This window comes from Rhipicephalus microplus, chromosome 5 (assembly GCF_043290135.1).
Source record: "Rhipicephalus microplus isolate Deutch F79 chromosome 5, USDA_Rmic, whole genome shotgun sequence".
In the NCBI taxonomy this organism is placed as follows: Eukaryota; Metazoa; Arthropoda; class Arachnida; order Ixodida; family Ixodidae; genus Rhipicephalus; species Rhipicephalus microplus.
This window is the reverse complement of record NC_134704.1, coordinates 66721283-66737574: the sequence shown is the minus strand read 5'-3', so window position 1 is coordinate 66737574 and position 16292 is coordinate 66721283. Positions and strand designations below refer to the sequence as shown.

At 45.5% G+C, this 16292-nt stretch overlaps 1 long non-coding RNA gene across 1 annotated transcript in view; it reads right to left on the bottom strand.

Moving 5' to 3' along the window:
• LOC142817283 (uncharacterized) overlaps window positions 1-16292 on the bottom strand; it is a 41303-nt gene that overhangs the window by 17230 nt on the left and 7781 nt on the right. The gene's annotated exons all lie outside the window — the stretch shown is intronic.

Sequence of the window (16292 nt, the reverse complement as noted above, 5' to 3'; positions counted from 1 at the left end):
GCATTTTTTAAATGCGAAGCACTTCTTAGCGAAATTCGGCGACTTTGAGCGTATCTATCTATCTATCTATCTATCTATCTATCTATCTATCTATCTATCTATCTATCTATCTATCTATCTATCTATCTATCTATCTATCTATCTATCTATCTATCTATCTATCTATCTATCTATCTATCTATCTATCTATCTATCTATCTATCTATCTATCTGTCTATCTATCTATCTATCTATCTATCTATCTATCTATCTATCTATCTATCTATCCATATCTATCTATCTATCTATATCTATCTATATCTATAGCTATAGCTATATCTATATATATCTATATCTATATCTATATCTATATATATATCTATAGCTATATCTATCTATCTATCTATCTATCTATCTATCTATCTATCTATCTATCTATCTATCTATCTATCTGCCTATCGAGCCGCCTATGACTTTTAGCTCTCCTGGCCATTTCAATCATGGTATCGATACCAAACTTAGTATGGCATAACATGACTGTATGAATAAAGTATTTGACTAGTCATAACGTGAAAACCCATGACATGTATGTCATGAATGTCATGATTTACATTTTATGGTCCTGCAGCCCTTGCGTTAGTTTCGTTCATATGGCATGTTGGAAAACATGTATGGTAAGACATAATTGCATGGCAAACAAGAGACAGACCCTAACATTAAAATTATGACATGCGTGTCATGTAACAACATGGCTACATGCCACGCTCATAATGCACTCGTGGCCGTTTTGCTAGCGTCACATATTCCAAATTTGGTAATACGGTACGTGAATGGATGACGAAGATATGTGACTGGTGCAAAGATGATAATCATGAGACTCCGTGTCATGTAACATCATGACTACAAGCCGCGCTCATAATGCGCTGGTGGCGATTTCGCTAGCTTCACTCATGCCAAATTTGGTATCACGGGACATGAATGGATGACGAAGGTATAATACTGGTGCAAACATAATAAACATGAGATGTGTGACATGTAATAGCATGACTACATGCTACGCTCATAATGCACTCGCGGCAGTTTCGCTAGATTACTATGTACCAAACTCGGTATTACGTGACGCGAATGGACCACATAGGTAAATGACACATCCAAACATGATAATCATGACATGTGTGTCGTGTAACAACTTGACTACATGCCACACTCATGATGCGACCAAGGCCGTTTCGCTAGCTTCAAATATAATAAATTTGGTATAACGTGACGTCAACGGATCACGAAGGTATGTGACGAGTGCAAACATGATAATCATGAGGTGCATGTCATATGAGAACATGACTACATGCCACAGTCAAGGCGCCAATACATTTAGACGTGACTTTGCGCGCGTGCACGCCGGCGTTTGTTTCATCGCGTCACGTCGGCGTTGCCACGCCAGGCGCCGGTCCTGCCATACGTAGAGTTTCCTAAAGACACTGGAAGGAAGTCTCGCGCTAGTGTCTATGGGAGCTGCAACGCATAGCGCTTCAGCGAGCATGGGAATGATAGGTAGTACACACATTTGTCTAATCTTCGTACTTCTGGCCTGCTTTTGGCTCCGTGTGTGTTCGCGTTTCTTAGAGCTGTTTTCTCACGAAACAAAAATCAGGAAATGTTCAGTGGTTGCGCCTCACCCCCTTATTCTTTCAGAGTTACCTTTCCAAATCGGGGCATGAAGTTCAAAAGGGTTGAATCTTTCTTTCAAAACAAACCCGAAACACAGCAATAAACGAAGCCGCAAGTACGATTCGCCGCCCGCAAGTACGAAGACTAGGCAAATGTGTGTACTATCCATCAGTCCCATGGTCGCTAAACGATCGCAGTGACAGAGTCCACTCTAGTTATTTTAGGAAACTCTATGCTGCCATATACTCGCATGCGCGCGCCGCGCTGCGTTGCTTTGACGCATGCGCGTTTCAGCGTGTCTGGCGTCCCTACATCACAAAAAGAGGCAGACGCAGTGCTGTCTGGCTAATGCATCGGCGTGAAATGTAGCATGTCGCATTTCGCGCTGGTTGCCTTCAAGCCGCGCCTACGGACGCTGGTCGCGCTTGGCGTCAGATTATATAGTGCTCGCGTTTTGCTAACGTAGCGTCGCTGTGCCCAGCGTTCGCGCTTGTCAACGTTACGTTGTAGTATAATGAGCCCTTTATGACGCGCGCGCGGCCGTTCTGCTAGCTCCACATATGCCAAATTTGGCGTCACGTGACGTCAAGGAGGACGAAATATATGACTGGAGCAATCATGATAATCCTGGCATGCGTGTCATGTGAGAACATGACAACATACCACGCTCATGGCGGGCTCGTGGGTGTATCGCTAGCTGCACATAAACTAAATTTGGTATCACATGACGTGAATAGATGACAAAGGTAAACGACACATCCAAACATGATAATCATGGAACAGAAGTCATGTACGGCATCATTTACCTCCACCTCGTGACGTCAATTGTGCTTATTTTAAACTGACATCTCAACCTTTCTCATTGGTGCTTCGCATATCATCGATTCCCACAATACGTGGGATCTACCAATTTTTTATATGAGTTTATTATTCGGAACAATGTCGGATGCTCTTTCAAAATATAAAGTTATAACGTCCATTTCGCTTGACTTGTCAAGAGCACTAGCAGGGTAGTGAACATTTGTCGTATGTTGTGTTACAATCGATAAACCTTTGCGAAAGCCATGTTGGTGAGAAAGAAGTGCATTGTTATCATTTAACACTTGATTATTTCATTGGCAATATGTTCGACTAGCTTGCAGCATGCAATCGTCAATGAAATGGGGCAATAATTGGTTAATTGGACTGAGTCCCCATTTTTCGGAATGGGAATGAGCCGTGCAGATAACTGCGCGGGTCGTTGCAGGAAGAGTAGCTGATGACAACTAGGAACGATGAAAGAATACCAGAAAGGGGGTAATGCTTCAGCGTACCAGTGCAGTAAAGGCATCCGGTATGTTCTCTGGTTCTGGAGGGGATTTATTTTTAAGGTTTACCAGCAATCATACAACACCTGGTTCGAATACGATATGCGGGTTCTAGTTACATGGCTTGCGATCAGTATCAGAATGAGAAAATACAATTTCAAAACAATGATCAAAGTGCTAGGTGATACATCTTTGTCAACGTTGACGAGGCCATTGTTAAGAATTCGCTCAATTGATTGACTTGTGGGGTTTAACGTCCCAAAACCACCATATGATTATGAGAGACGCCGTAGTAGAGGGCTCCAAAAATTTTGACCATCTGGGGTTCTTTAACGTGCACCCAAATCTGAGCACACGGGCCTACGACATTTCCGCCTCCATAAGAAATGCAGCCGCCGCAGCCGGGATTTGAACCCGCGACCTACGGGTCAGCAGACGAGCACCTTAGCCACTAGACTACCGCGGTGGGGCGGAATTCGCTCAATTGAATTTGTTTGCTTGCTGATACGACCAAAAGACTAAGTGTGCTGTGCCCATGAAGTTTAGCTTTGTGTTGTAAGTACCAGCACTCAGCTAGCCGTACTGCATTTAATTTTCTTTTTCATTTGGCGATTATTAACACGTCAGGGTCGTCATCACCTTAGACGCTTTACTTTTATTTTGAGGTGTAAGGTCTCTCTCGTTAGCCAAGGAGTAGTCTAAGGTGCTTTGTTAGATTCGTGAGGAATGAAGTTACTGAGGCAGTGAGAAATGAGTTGTTTAAAATGATCCCGAAGTACAGTCACACCCTTGCTACAAAAATTGTCAAGACTTAGTTCTCGATAGTCTAAGAAACTTTCAGCTCTGGCATGAGAGAAATCTAACTGATGGTACTGCATTTTCCGGTGTTAAGCACGTCTAAAGAAAAAGAACACTATACAAGGTTGTAATCAGAAATCCCAGGATCAACCAACACAAAAAAATCACAGCATATACACTGAATGATGATGAGTGGGGCGATGCGTCCGTGAGCCCGTCTGTGCTTCCCTTCACCCATCCGTTCTTGCTTCCGTCCGTCCACGCAACCATCCGTGCGTCCGTTCATGCGTTCGTCCATCCGTCCGTCCACGCGTCCGTCTGTCTGTCCGTCCGTCCGTCCATGCGTCCATCTAGTGATGACTTTAAGTACCACCATCTTGCATGTCACATCCCCTGTGGCACATACCCGCTCCACGCATCCATCCATCCGTCCGTCCCTCTACTAGTCTGCCTGTCTGTCCTTCTATGCGTCCGTCCGCGTGTCTATCTCGTGAACATTCCACGTTTTACCATCTCCCTTAGCGCATCGCGGTGGCTATGTACAACAAAGACGGAGGATGGATAGACCCACGCCATACGGAGCTTTGCCCCCTAAAAAGTTTTCTAGAGAACGACTAAAAAACACGGGGTGAAGTATAGATGTCGTCGAACCACAAGTACGCGTAGGCTGTTTAACTATCTGATGAAGGTTGTGAGACAGTATAATGTCCTGCAAGTAACGTAAATCGAATGACTTTTGATGCGACGGTTATTTGTTTTTCCAATCGACGTCTGGTAGATTGAAGACCGCTATAAGAAGTACCTTATCGTTTATAAAATACACCATGTATTTACGATCGCGAAGGAATTCAGAGGGAAAGCCCGGCGCTCGATAAACGGCAAAAAGCAAGAAATAATGTTCTACTCTAGCAATAAAGCTTCTTTGCCACAACTAATATACTATGGAAGAGGAGTAGCAGTTATTCTGCGTTTTAACGAAACAGCCATCCCGCCTCATCTAATATTTCCGTCACGGCAACACAACCGATACGACGGAAGAAATGCGACTGCATCTTCAATATCATCGTGAAACCATGTTTTAGTTAGGAGAATTACATGAGAAATGTAACTTAAAGTAGTGGCCTCGAGGATTTCCTATTTATTAACGACACTGTTGGCGTCCATGTTTAGAGCACGCAGTTCTCTAGAATCAGGGGAAGCCTGAACAGAGGAAAGTCAGGACTTTTCGGAATTCTTTTAAATGCGAAGCATTTCTTAGCGAACTTCAGTGACTTTGAGCGTATCTATCTATCTATCTATCTATCTATCTATCTATCTATCTATCTATCTATCTATCTATCTATCTATCTATCTATCTATCTATCTATCTATCTATCTATCTATCTATCTATCTATCTATCTATCTATCTATCTATCTATCTATCTATCTATCTATCTATCTATCTATCTAGCAACAGGCTGTTTTCCGAAAATGATGCAGATCTCTAAAGTTAGTGTCCTGCACAAAAAGGGCGATAGGAATGAGTTGTCGAATTACAGGCCGATTTCTGTATTGCCTATATTTTCAAAGGGCCTTGAGAAGATTATTCATAAACGATTAACAAAATTTAGTCACGCTTTCAATTTAATTAATGAGTCTCAGCATGGCTTTCTCCACGGCAAATCAACTGAATCTGCACTACTAACCCAGAAGGAAATCATTCTTAAGGCTTTTGAATTAAAACAGATATGTGTAGGCATTTACATAGATTTTTCTAGGGCCTTTGACCAGATTCAGCATGCAACCTTGTTAGAAAAACTGCAACTATATGGTATTCGCGGCGTGCCACTGCTTTTTATAAAATCCTACTTGAAGCATAGGTTTCAATGTGTCAGCATAGGAACGGCCATTTCATCGTTACAGCAGGTAGTCACTGGCGTTCCGCAAGGAAGCATATTGGGTCCTTTATTGTTCATCCTTTACATAAACGACATAAACACTATCAACAAAACACCAACTTATGTAATTTACGCTGATGACACCAGCCTATTTTTCACTGGAAAAAATTTGCAAATTTTAGCACCTGAAATAAATAACGCCCTTGAAGACATACAAAAGTGGAGTAAAGAAAACTCGCTGTTGATCAATGATAAAAAAACAAAGGCCGTTCTTTTTCATCCGCGTCAGCTTTCAGTCACCATTGATAGTTCCTTATTTTTAGGCATGGCGCCTATAGAATTTGTGAGCTCAATAAAAATTTTAGGTGGCCTGTTTCAAAAAAATATGTCCGGGGACGATCATTTCGACCACGTTCAATCTCACGTGGCTAAAAGTGTGGGTTCTATTGCAAAATTTCGACACATTCTTCCTGTATCGATAAAACTCATGCTGTACAACACGCTTTTTTTATCTCACATAAATTATTGTTTTTTGGTGCGGGGAAATTCCACACAGAGAAATAACCATAGAATATTAATGTTACAAAAAAGGGCTCTTCGGTCCATAGCTAACGTTGAATATCATGCGCACACAAAAGATTTGTTTCATCGTTTTAACGTTGTACCCATAGAAAAATTTTATGATTGGAAACTAGCTATCAGATATAAAAAGGCTGTTTATAAAAATCAGCATGACCTTCTAAATCTTGCTAATCTATGAGGAAATGCTCCTTTCTATTCTCTCCGCAAACAAGACTTCTGGAACATCCCCTTCTGCTGAACTGAATACGGACGACAAATGTTACAGTATTGTTTGCCTCACTTGCTAAATACTCTCCTCAGAAGCGAAATAGAAGTAGAGAAACGCAGTATAAGTCATATTAAAACACTTCCTGTAACCAATCACCGTAAAAAAAAAAATTTGCTGTACTGTATGAAGAAGAGAGATATATTTACATTCCTTTTGTTTGTTTGATGTTTGCTTGTTGTTTTTGAATAAATTGTTGGGTCAAATCATTATCTCTATCGATTGACTATCGGCATGAACATTTACACATACCCTGTATCATTGTTGTAACGCGCTGGTATGATTCCGTGAGAGTATCTCTGTTAGTATTTTTTTTCATGTATGTAACGCGCTAGTTTGTTTTCTGATAGCGTTTTCACATCTTTGTGTGTCTCTACTGTTATGCCTCGTATATGGGGGCTTGGGCTTTCCTCAAGCGAATTGTTTCGCTTTTCGCCCAAGCTTGCCCACATCTTCAGGATGTAAATAAACTTTGATTTGATTTGATTTGATATCTATCTGCTTACGTTTGGGTGCTGTCGTGGTCACCCCGTTTACTTGGCGTGAGCCAAAATCAGCGTGAGAGGGTAAGATGGTTTGACTAATACGACGCGCATGTCAAGAGATGAATAATGTCACAATCCCGTCGCGTACGTCGTCAAACACTTCCCGCCAACAGCGGCACATACCCTAGTCGGGTATGTGACACTAGTATGCGGGTATGTGCCACAGGTGATTGACACTTGGTATTTGCTCAGGAACGATGAGAACACACATGGGTAACTCTAACGCGCGAGTGTTAAGAAATAGCAGACGTCGGTAGCGTCAACGCAACGAGTCCCAGCTGAAATCGAACCCAAGCATTCTGGGTGCCAATAAGGCACCGCAAACCTACGCCAGGTCTTGGGACTACTTTTCAAATAGACGCAAATCTTCGTAAAATGGTAACAGTGCTTTCAGTGCTGCCTACCCAATCATATAAACATTACGTATGCACTATTTTGATACAGCCGTCACGTCGGGTAACGTCAGATGTAGTTAGTTGTCATGCGCTGAAGTTTATTTAGGTGGCATTGTCCAGGGCAAGCATCTTCGTGAGCATCAGCGCTTCATATTAGCTTCTGCTAATACGCATGTACCAGTTGACATCGTCGTGCAAATGCAAACAACTGGCTATACAAACATCTGCAGCTGTTCAACCTATGTAGGTGCGTGCAACATTTGTACCTATATTTAGCGTCATTTCATGACGTCTCGCTAGCTGAATAAAAAAAATTCAACATGGTTATTTTTCTTCCACATGCTTCGCATAACGCGGATTTTCAGGTACGTGGTATCTGCCGAATTTTTTACGACCGTGAATTTTTCGATGACCGTGAAGCATAAACCTATATGTACAACGCTTGAGGCCAAAGCTGAAGATAATTGTTATTTTATCATATTTTAAGACAACAGCAATTTTCGCCTTGAAGAATACAAAACAGATAATTAAATTGTTAGCACAAGCGGCATTCTATAAACAAGAATTCGGTTTCCCCTAAACATAACTGATAGTTCAGGAACACCAAGCAATAATCTTGATGAATAACACACGATGGTATTAACTGGCAGATGAGTAAAAAGTGCAGTGCTAGGTTACACTGCATTTTTTACTGCGAAAGCTGTTATGAGATCATAACTTGGGTCATGCGCAGTTGTCCGCCGCCACAGATGTCCGTAACCACGTCGCGCGAAATTAGAAAAAAAAAGAACCGAGCACCAATGACACAACGGGGCTCCAATTCGAATACGCTGGGTGCCAGCCCAGTATTCTATCATTGAGCTACACCAGGGCTTGAGACTTGATAAGAAACTTGTTTTAGGCAGGCTTCATGTCGAAAAATCAATCGCGTTAAGACGACTTATAAAGCTGTTTCAAGCAACGAAACAACAACCAGTCGTCGCACAATGCGAATATCGTTACGAGTGGGCCGTCCTATGCTCCAACCAATTACAAAAGCTTGTTATTGTTTCACTATTAACTGTGGCGCATACCCACCTCTGCCACAATTCCTCATCGTCATCAGCCACTGCAAGGACAATTGACACAAAATTCTGAGCAAGTGTTTAGCGGATACCACGCTTCTCAGAAAAATGATGAAAGATAGCATAGCGAACGCGGGCCTACTACCCAAAATTTTAATATGAATGCCCCAGTGGGTACCAAGCAAGTGTGCTTGAGGTAGTTACCCAATGAGTGTTTTGAAAAGGCTCTGAAATGCCACTTTTCTACCTTTCGCTGTGACTATGCTGCGACTTTCGCGCAGGCCTGGCGTTTTCTTTTTATCTTCGTACATTGTTACCTTCCAATTACTGAGTACGTCTAGTTTCATAAAAGTTTATTGAGATCACGTGACCCTTTTATGGTTGAATATTTCACACGTTATGACGACGTTCTCACCTTCATGCTTTAATGGAGAGTACATTACTACTGTGTTTAGAAAAAGTGGTTAAGGATTTCAAACACTTCGTACTCAACTATGGGAGAGCTGTGAGCCATCCTGATTACAGATTCCGAGTTTCTGTGTGTTTAGGAATAGTGGGTAATGGTTTAAAAGCCTTGGTATTGTTACGTGAAAATGACGCGAGGCTGGCTCGATAGCAACAGCTTTTTACTTAATCCGAGTAAATGTGCCCTTCTTGTTTTCCCGCTGCAATACCCTGTGAACATCTCTCTGTCTTACCATAATGAGGATATACCACAGGTGGAATCTGTTAAATACCTTGGAGTAATTTATTACACATCGCTTAACTGGCGACCTCATATCAAATATATCGCCGGAAAAGGTGTGCGGGCCATTGGCATATTACGTAGGCTAAGCAACTACCGCATAGGTATGAGAATAGACACATTATTATTGATATATCGCACGTACGTTCATTCCATTTTGTAATTTGGTTGTGTACTTTTCTCTGGAGTTCCAGCTTACAAGTTGCGGCCTCTCATTCTTCTGGAAAGATAAGCTTTGCGCTTATGCCTTGGCCTTCCCTAAACAGTTGCCAACAATGTGTTGTATCTCGAATCGAGGGTCCCTCCGCTCTCTTGTAGAATTCGCCTTCTGACTGTTCAGACATTCTTAAGAATTTATGAATCACCATTACGACATTCAGAAACAGCCTTTATTTCCACCCCAGAATCAATTTTTGCTGCTAGATGACCGCGATTTCACACGCCACAAAATATACTTGTGCAAATTTTACTGGAGCCTCTAAACGTACGTATATGCGACATCATGCCGAGTCGTGATAATTCAGCCCCGGTGGAAATTCGATTCGACGACATTTTTCCTAATAATGCCAAATTACTTCCCCATATATTTTGGATGGTTTACTACCAGATCACCTGCGCCGTATTACAACGAACGTTATTATTGCTACAGACGCATCGCAATACGACGAAAAGTTGGTATTTTCAGCCCGATTTTAAATTGGATTTATTCCCTATGACTACCCGATTCCATACCCGTTTTTGTGGCTGAGTGTCTGGCAGTAGTGCTCGCCTTACGCAAGTTAGATACAGCAATTACATCAGCTGTCATAATAACAGATTCCCTATCTCTTTGTGCGGCACTTTCTGTATGTGCTGATAATCACGTAACAAAGGCGTCCCGTGCACTAGTACCTGCGCATTTATGAAAAGTGCGATTAGTTTGGGTGCCTGGACATAAAGGTTTGTTTCTAAATGAAATAGCAGATTCCTTAGCTAAGTCGTCAATCAGTGAACCAATTCTACAGTTCTGTCCATCATCCGCTTATGTGACTGCTGCTCGATTCCGCAGACGTACGCTTCTGCAAGTCTTTGAGGGTTCAGCACTAACAAACTCTACAGAATTTCGCCATTGATTATATCCCTGGAGAAGAGACTTTTGCCGCACTCGAAAACAAGAAGTAGCTATCACAAGGCTGCGTTGCCGGGTACCAAGTCTAAATTTATATAAAGACAGGTCTGCTCAGGCACCTTCGCCACTGTGCGCATTCTGTGATGAACTGGAAACAATAGACCATTTATTTTTGACCTGCAGGTGGTTTAACACATGACGGAAAACCCTATTAGAAATACCTTTACGTGGTATTGGTATGGACTTATCTCTGCCTGTCATTTTGTCTTTTGGAGCTTCCATTTCTGGTTTCTCTAATGCGACAGTATGCGCGGCCATCCGGGACTATATTGATGAAACTAATAGGTTGACTAATTAACCAGTTTCATTATCCTAACATGTCCACATAATTATATACGTATAAAATCACATTATTGCTCTATTCTAAGAATAAATTCGTTTATGTAAATATTTGTATGCATTACTTAAGCACCACACTTTCCTAGGCTATCGGTAATCTTTCTGTTATACCTCCATCATTCGAAATCTGAACAGTAAATTTTAAAACCACTCGATTCTTGGCCGATCCCCCACAGTGGGTATACGCCACTAACAATAGGAGAACAACAACAACATCAACAACAACAATACGAGGCGTGTCTATTTAGAATCTATATCACTCTGATGCGTATAGCATCGACTAAGATGGAGGACAGCACGCACAACCGGCAGACCACTTCCTCGTTGTCTTCTTCTGACCGCTGATATATCAGCTACGTAGCATTAGCCCCCCCCCCCCCGGCGCTAAAAGCACCGTCTCGGTACATATTAATTATGGTCTTCAGTAGGCAGGTGGTAAGGTTGTAGCCTGCTGACGTGCACAGCATCACTGGGTGTGGTTGCACGCAGGCTTGTGGTCTCTGATGCAGGAATGGTTTCATAGGTGAGGTCGGTTACCTGGTGGATGATACGGTAAGGACCCATGTAGCGAGACAACTGCTCTGATAAGCCAACTTGACGAACTGAGCACCACAGGAGAACGAGAGAACCAGGTGAGAAGCGAACGTCAACATGCCGGCTGTCGTAGATGGCTTTCTGGGTGGCTTGTGAAGCCGAAAGTCTAGAGCGTTTGATCTAACGTGCGTGGTCGGCACGAGCAGTAGCGTCGCGTGCATATTCGGTTGACGGCGTAGTAATGGTTGGAGGTAGGGTGTCGAGTGGTAACGTCGGATCACGGTCATAGACCAAAGAAAAGGGTGAATAACCAGTGGCGTCGTGGCGCGAAGAATTGTACGCGAAGGTCACGTGAGGTAGCGAGTGCCAGCTACCAGTCATGGTGGTCGGAGGACATACATCACGAACATGTCCATGAGGGTGTGATTTAGGCGTTCAGTAGGGCCATTTGTTTGGGGATGGTAGGAAGTGGTCAACTTGGGCTGCGTCGAGCAAGAGCGCAGAAGATCGTCGATCACTCGGGACAAAAATGTGCGGCTGCGATCCATGAGTAATTGTCGAGGAGTGCCATGGTGTAGGAAGACATTGTGGAGCAAAAAGTCCGCAACGTCACTAGCGGTGCTGATGGGGAGCGCTCAAGTGATGGCGTACCTAGTCGCGTAGTCTATAGCAACGGCGACCCACTTGTTGCCCGATTTCGACTCAGGAAAAGGACCGAGAAGATCTATACCAACACGGAAGGAAAGTTTGGTTGGGATGAAGATCGGTTGAAGAAGTCCAGCCGGGGGTGCAGTAGGTCGCTTCGTACATGCGCATTTATCACAGGAGGACACGTAATGGCGAACGGACCTGGCGCGACCACGCCGAAAGAAGCGGCTACGCACACGATTGTACGTCCGAGATACACCCAGATGACCAGCAGCTGGTTCATCGTGAAGCTCGTACAGCACAGTTGAACGCAAATGTTTCGGCACGACAAGAAGGAGCTCAGGGCCATCTGGCTGGAGGCTACGAAGGTACAGTGTGCCATTCAGGAGGTCGTACATGCGAAGAGACGTGTCGTTCAGAGCAGATTTGAGATGGTCAATAAGTTGTCGCAGGGAAGCATCACGATGTTTTTCATCGTGAATCTGAAGAAACTAGGATATTGACATGATGCTGAGGCTAGGCTCGATGTCCGATTCAACGGGCTGATCCACATGGTAGCGTGATAAGCAATATGCGTTCAGATGAATACGTCCAGACTTATAAGCAACCCAGTAGGAATACTCCTGGGGGCGTAAAGCCCAACGGCCAAGTCATCCAATGGGGTTCTTCAGAGAGGAAAGCCAACACAGCGCGTGATGATCTGTGAGGACACGGAAAGCCATCTATACAAGTAAGGACGGAATTTCGAAACCGCCCAGACAAGGGCAAGACATTCCCGTTCTGTTATAGAGTAATTGCGTTCAGACTTTGAAAGCAGACGGCTTGCAGACGGGATTACACGGTCGTTGCCCCGCTGTATTTGCGCCAAACTGCACCCATTCCGTTTCCACTCGCGCCTGTTCGCACTTCTGTAGGAGCATTGGGGTCGAAATGTTCAAGAATAGGAGGTGTCGGTAGAGCTGTGATTAGCTGAGAGAAGGCGTCAGCTTTAAGAGGGCCCCAACAAAATGGGACGTCTTGTTTGAGAAGCTTGGTGAGTGGCCATGCGAGTGCCGCAAAGTTTTTCGCGAAGCGGGGAAAGTAGGAGCAGAGGCCCACGAAACTGCGAACATCATGGGTAGGGCGCAGGACTGGGCCGGGTCTGGTCGTACGCCGGCCGCACCAAGAAGGTGACCCAACACGGTAATCTGACGAATAGCAAAGTGACACTTGGAGGAATTTAGCTGCAGGCCGGCCCGTTGAAATACGGATATAATGGTCGAAAGGCGTTCAAGGTGGGTTGCGAAGGTAGGCGAGAAATTGATCACGTCGTCCAGGTAACACAAACGTGTCGATCATTTAAATTCTTGTAGGAGCGTGTCCATCATTCTCTCGAAGGTCGCTGGAGCGTTGCAGAGACCGAAGGGCATGACCTTGAATTGGTAAAGACCATTAGGACTAACGAAGGTGGTCTTTTCTTGGTCCATGTCATCTACAGCAATTTGCCAGTAGCCAGATCAGAGGTCGAGAGATGAAAAGAAGGTGGTGCCATGGTGGCAATTGGGGGCACCGTCAATGTGTGGTAGAGGGTACACGTATTTTTTGGTAATTTTGTTGAGGTGGCGATAATCAACGCAGAAACGCCATGAGCCGTCGTTCTTCTTTACTACTGCCACGGAAGATGCCCAAGGGCTCGATGATGGTTCGATTACGTTTTTCATAAGAATTTTGGCCACTTCTTTTTTAATCACTTCTTGCTCGGACGCTGACACGCGGTACGGCCGACGATGAATGGGCGTAGATTCACCAGTGTTGATTCGGTGAGTGACAATTTTAGTGTGGCCCAAGGGACCATCGTGGGTGTCGAAAATGTCACTGTATGAGGTCAAAACCTGGCAGAGAGCGTCGGCCTGGTGAGGTGAAAGCTCCGATCCAATCATGTTTCGAAAGATAGCATCATCTGAGCTGGGTGACCATGAGACTGCGCTTCAATCAGGAGCAGATACAGCGACAACACTGAGATCGTCCCCTGTTATGGCAGTTGGCTGGGCTAGAGACATCTGGCGGCGCAACACTTGACGGGTGAAACCAAAGTTAAGGAGCGGAAGGTACACACAGTTATCCGCTATGGTCGCGATGGTATGGGGCACAGTAACACAACGCTTCAGCCGCACGTCTGTAATCGGCGTATTGATATAATCACCGTCAGGAATGGGAGGGGCGTTGACAAAGACACGTACGGGACGGCACGAGGTGACAGGCGAATGAAAGTGGTTGGGCTCAAGCGGCCGGTGGGCTTTGTAGAGTAGTCGGCAAAGATTGGAAGATTGAGGCTGAGGGTACCAGACGAACAGTCAATTAAGGCCAAGTGTGGCGAAAGGAAATCAAGGCCAAGTATGAGGTCACGAGGGCAACTTGCTAGCACGGCAAAAAGGACCACGGCGTGACGACCGGCAATGCTGACACGAGCAGCGCAGATTCCAATTACTGATACAGTACTGCCATCGGCAACACGTATTGCCTGTGTCGTAGATGGCGTCATAATCTTTTGCAAGCGGCAGCGTAAAGAAGCGCTCATAATAGACAGGTGTGCACCTGTGTCAATGAGGGTGGTCACAGTAACATGGTCGACTTGTACTTCAAGCAGGCTGTGGTTCGTGAAAAGCGTCATTAGAGGATTTTCGGCCGTCATTGGTATTGTACCTTCACCTCTATAAGCAGCAATATCTAGTTTTTCCTGCTGCGACCGTCCAGAGAAGCTCGGCGAGGAAAAGCGCCGAAGCGGTGGAGAGCGGAATCGGCAACGTAGCGGTAACGGGGAGCGGCAGCTGCGGCGACCTGACGAAGGGGCGTCAGTGTAGCGGCGACCGGGCAAATTGGCGTCAGTGGAAGGCTCGTAAGATGGCGACGAATAGAAATTGAAGGGTGCGGCAGCTGAACGTCGAGGGGTCGTCGGGTGAAGTTCCGCAGAGGTAGAGAAGGTCTGACGTGGTTGGTTCGACCAACGGTGGCGGCAATAGCGAGAAACCTGCCCAGGCTGGTGGCAGGAAAAACAAATAGGCCGGTAGTCGGGTGTTCGCCATTCCGAATGGTTACGGAAGGGCATTGTTGGAGGTAAACGGTGAGCGTGTCCTGGGGATTAAGATGGGACTTCAGGGCGAGTCAAGAGACATGCTGATGGAAGGCCGAGGTTCACAAACTCCTGCCTGACCACAACTTGTATTAGCGCCACTGACGACTGTTGTTGGTCAGAGGTGAGCGTTGAGAAAACGGGTGGCTGAAGAGGAGCCGGACAGGCGGCGTCGATTTTCCAACGAGCAATGTGAGTTACGTTGTCATACGGGGGGGACTGGCGGGCGGCTTCACACGATGAGGTTGCGGCTGTGTTGGGCAGTCGGGTGAATCGCTGAGTAATACGGCGGCTCTTGGCTTCTTCGAACCGCCGGCACTCTTTAATAATGGCGTCGACGGTTGCAACGTTGTTGTACACTTGAAGATCAAAGGCGTCGTCTGCTATGCCTTTCAGCACATGGGCCACTTTCTCAGACTCACTCATGTGCTCGTCACTCTGGCGGCACGGGGCGATGACGTCGTGAATGTACGCGACGTACGACTCCGTCGACGTCTGCGCACGAGCCGTCAGTTGATTACGCGCTACGATCAGCCGCCCAACGGTGTCACCAAAAAGGTCGCGGTTCTTCTCTTTAAAGGACTCCCAGCTTGTAATATCCGCTTCGTGCGTCTCGAACCCCACCCGCGGTGGGCCATTGAGGTGAAAAAAATTGCCCGCAGCTTCCCTCGGGGGAACACTGAGGAGGATGCGGACCATATAATTGGTTAACGGGGTGTTAAAGTGCGACTTACTTGGGTCGATGGCTAAATTGGTTAACGTGGTTGTGAAATGGGGTGTTAAATTGCGACTTACTTGGGTCGATGGCTAAATTGGTTAACGTGGTTGTAGGAGGGGGTGTTAAATGAGTGAACACGTACACACGTATGCGAAAGGGCGGCGCTGGTCGAAGGGACGTCGATCATTGTGTTTGTGGATTCGTTGGAATTCATTTCACCGCGACCTTGGACGTCGACGCGCCGTACAAACCAACCGACGAGCGGCAACTGAGCGAGCGAGCGCCGACCTTGAGTATATATACAGCACGACGGCGCATGCACTGTCAGCTGTTGAATGTTCTCGAAGCGCGACGCCACATGCGCGTCCACTGGAGAATCAGGAGAATTGTAGATGTCGAACGCGGTGTGTAGAGGAGGAAGGGTGCACAGATGGTGGAGGAGTGAAGCGCGCGCGGTGTGTAGAGGAGGAAGGGATGCACAGATGGTGGAAGAGTGGGCGACGGCGCGACGGCGCATGCGCGCGCGTCAGCTGTCGAATGTTCGAGAAGC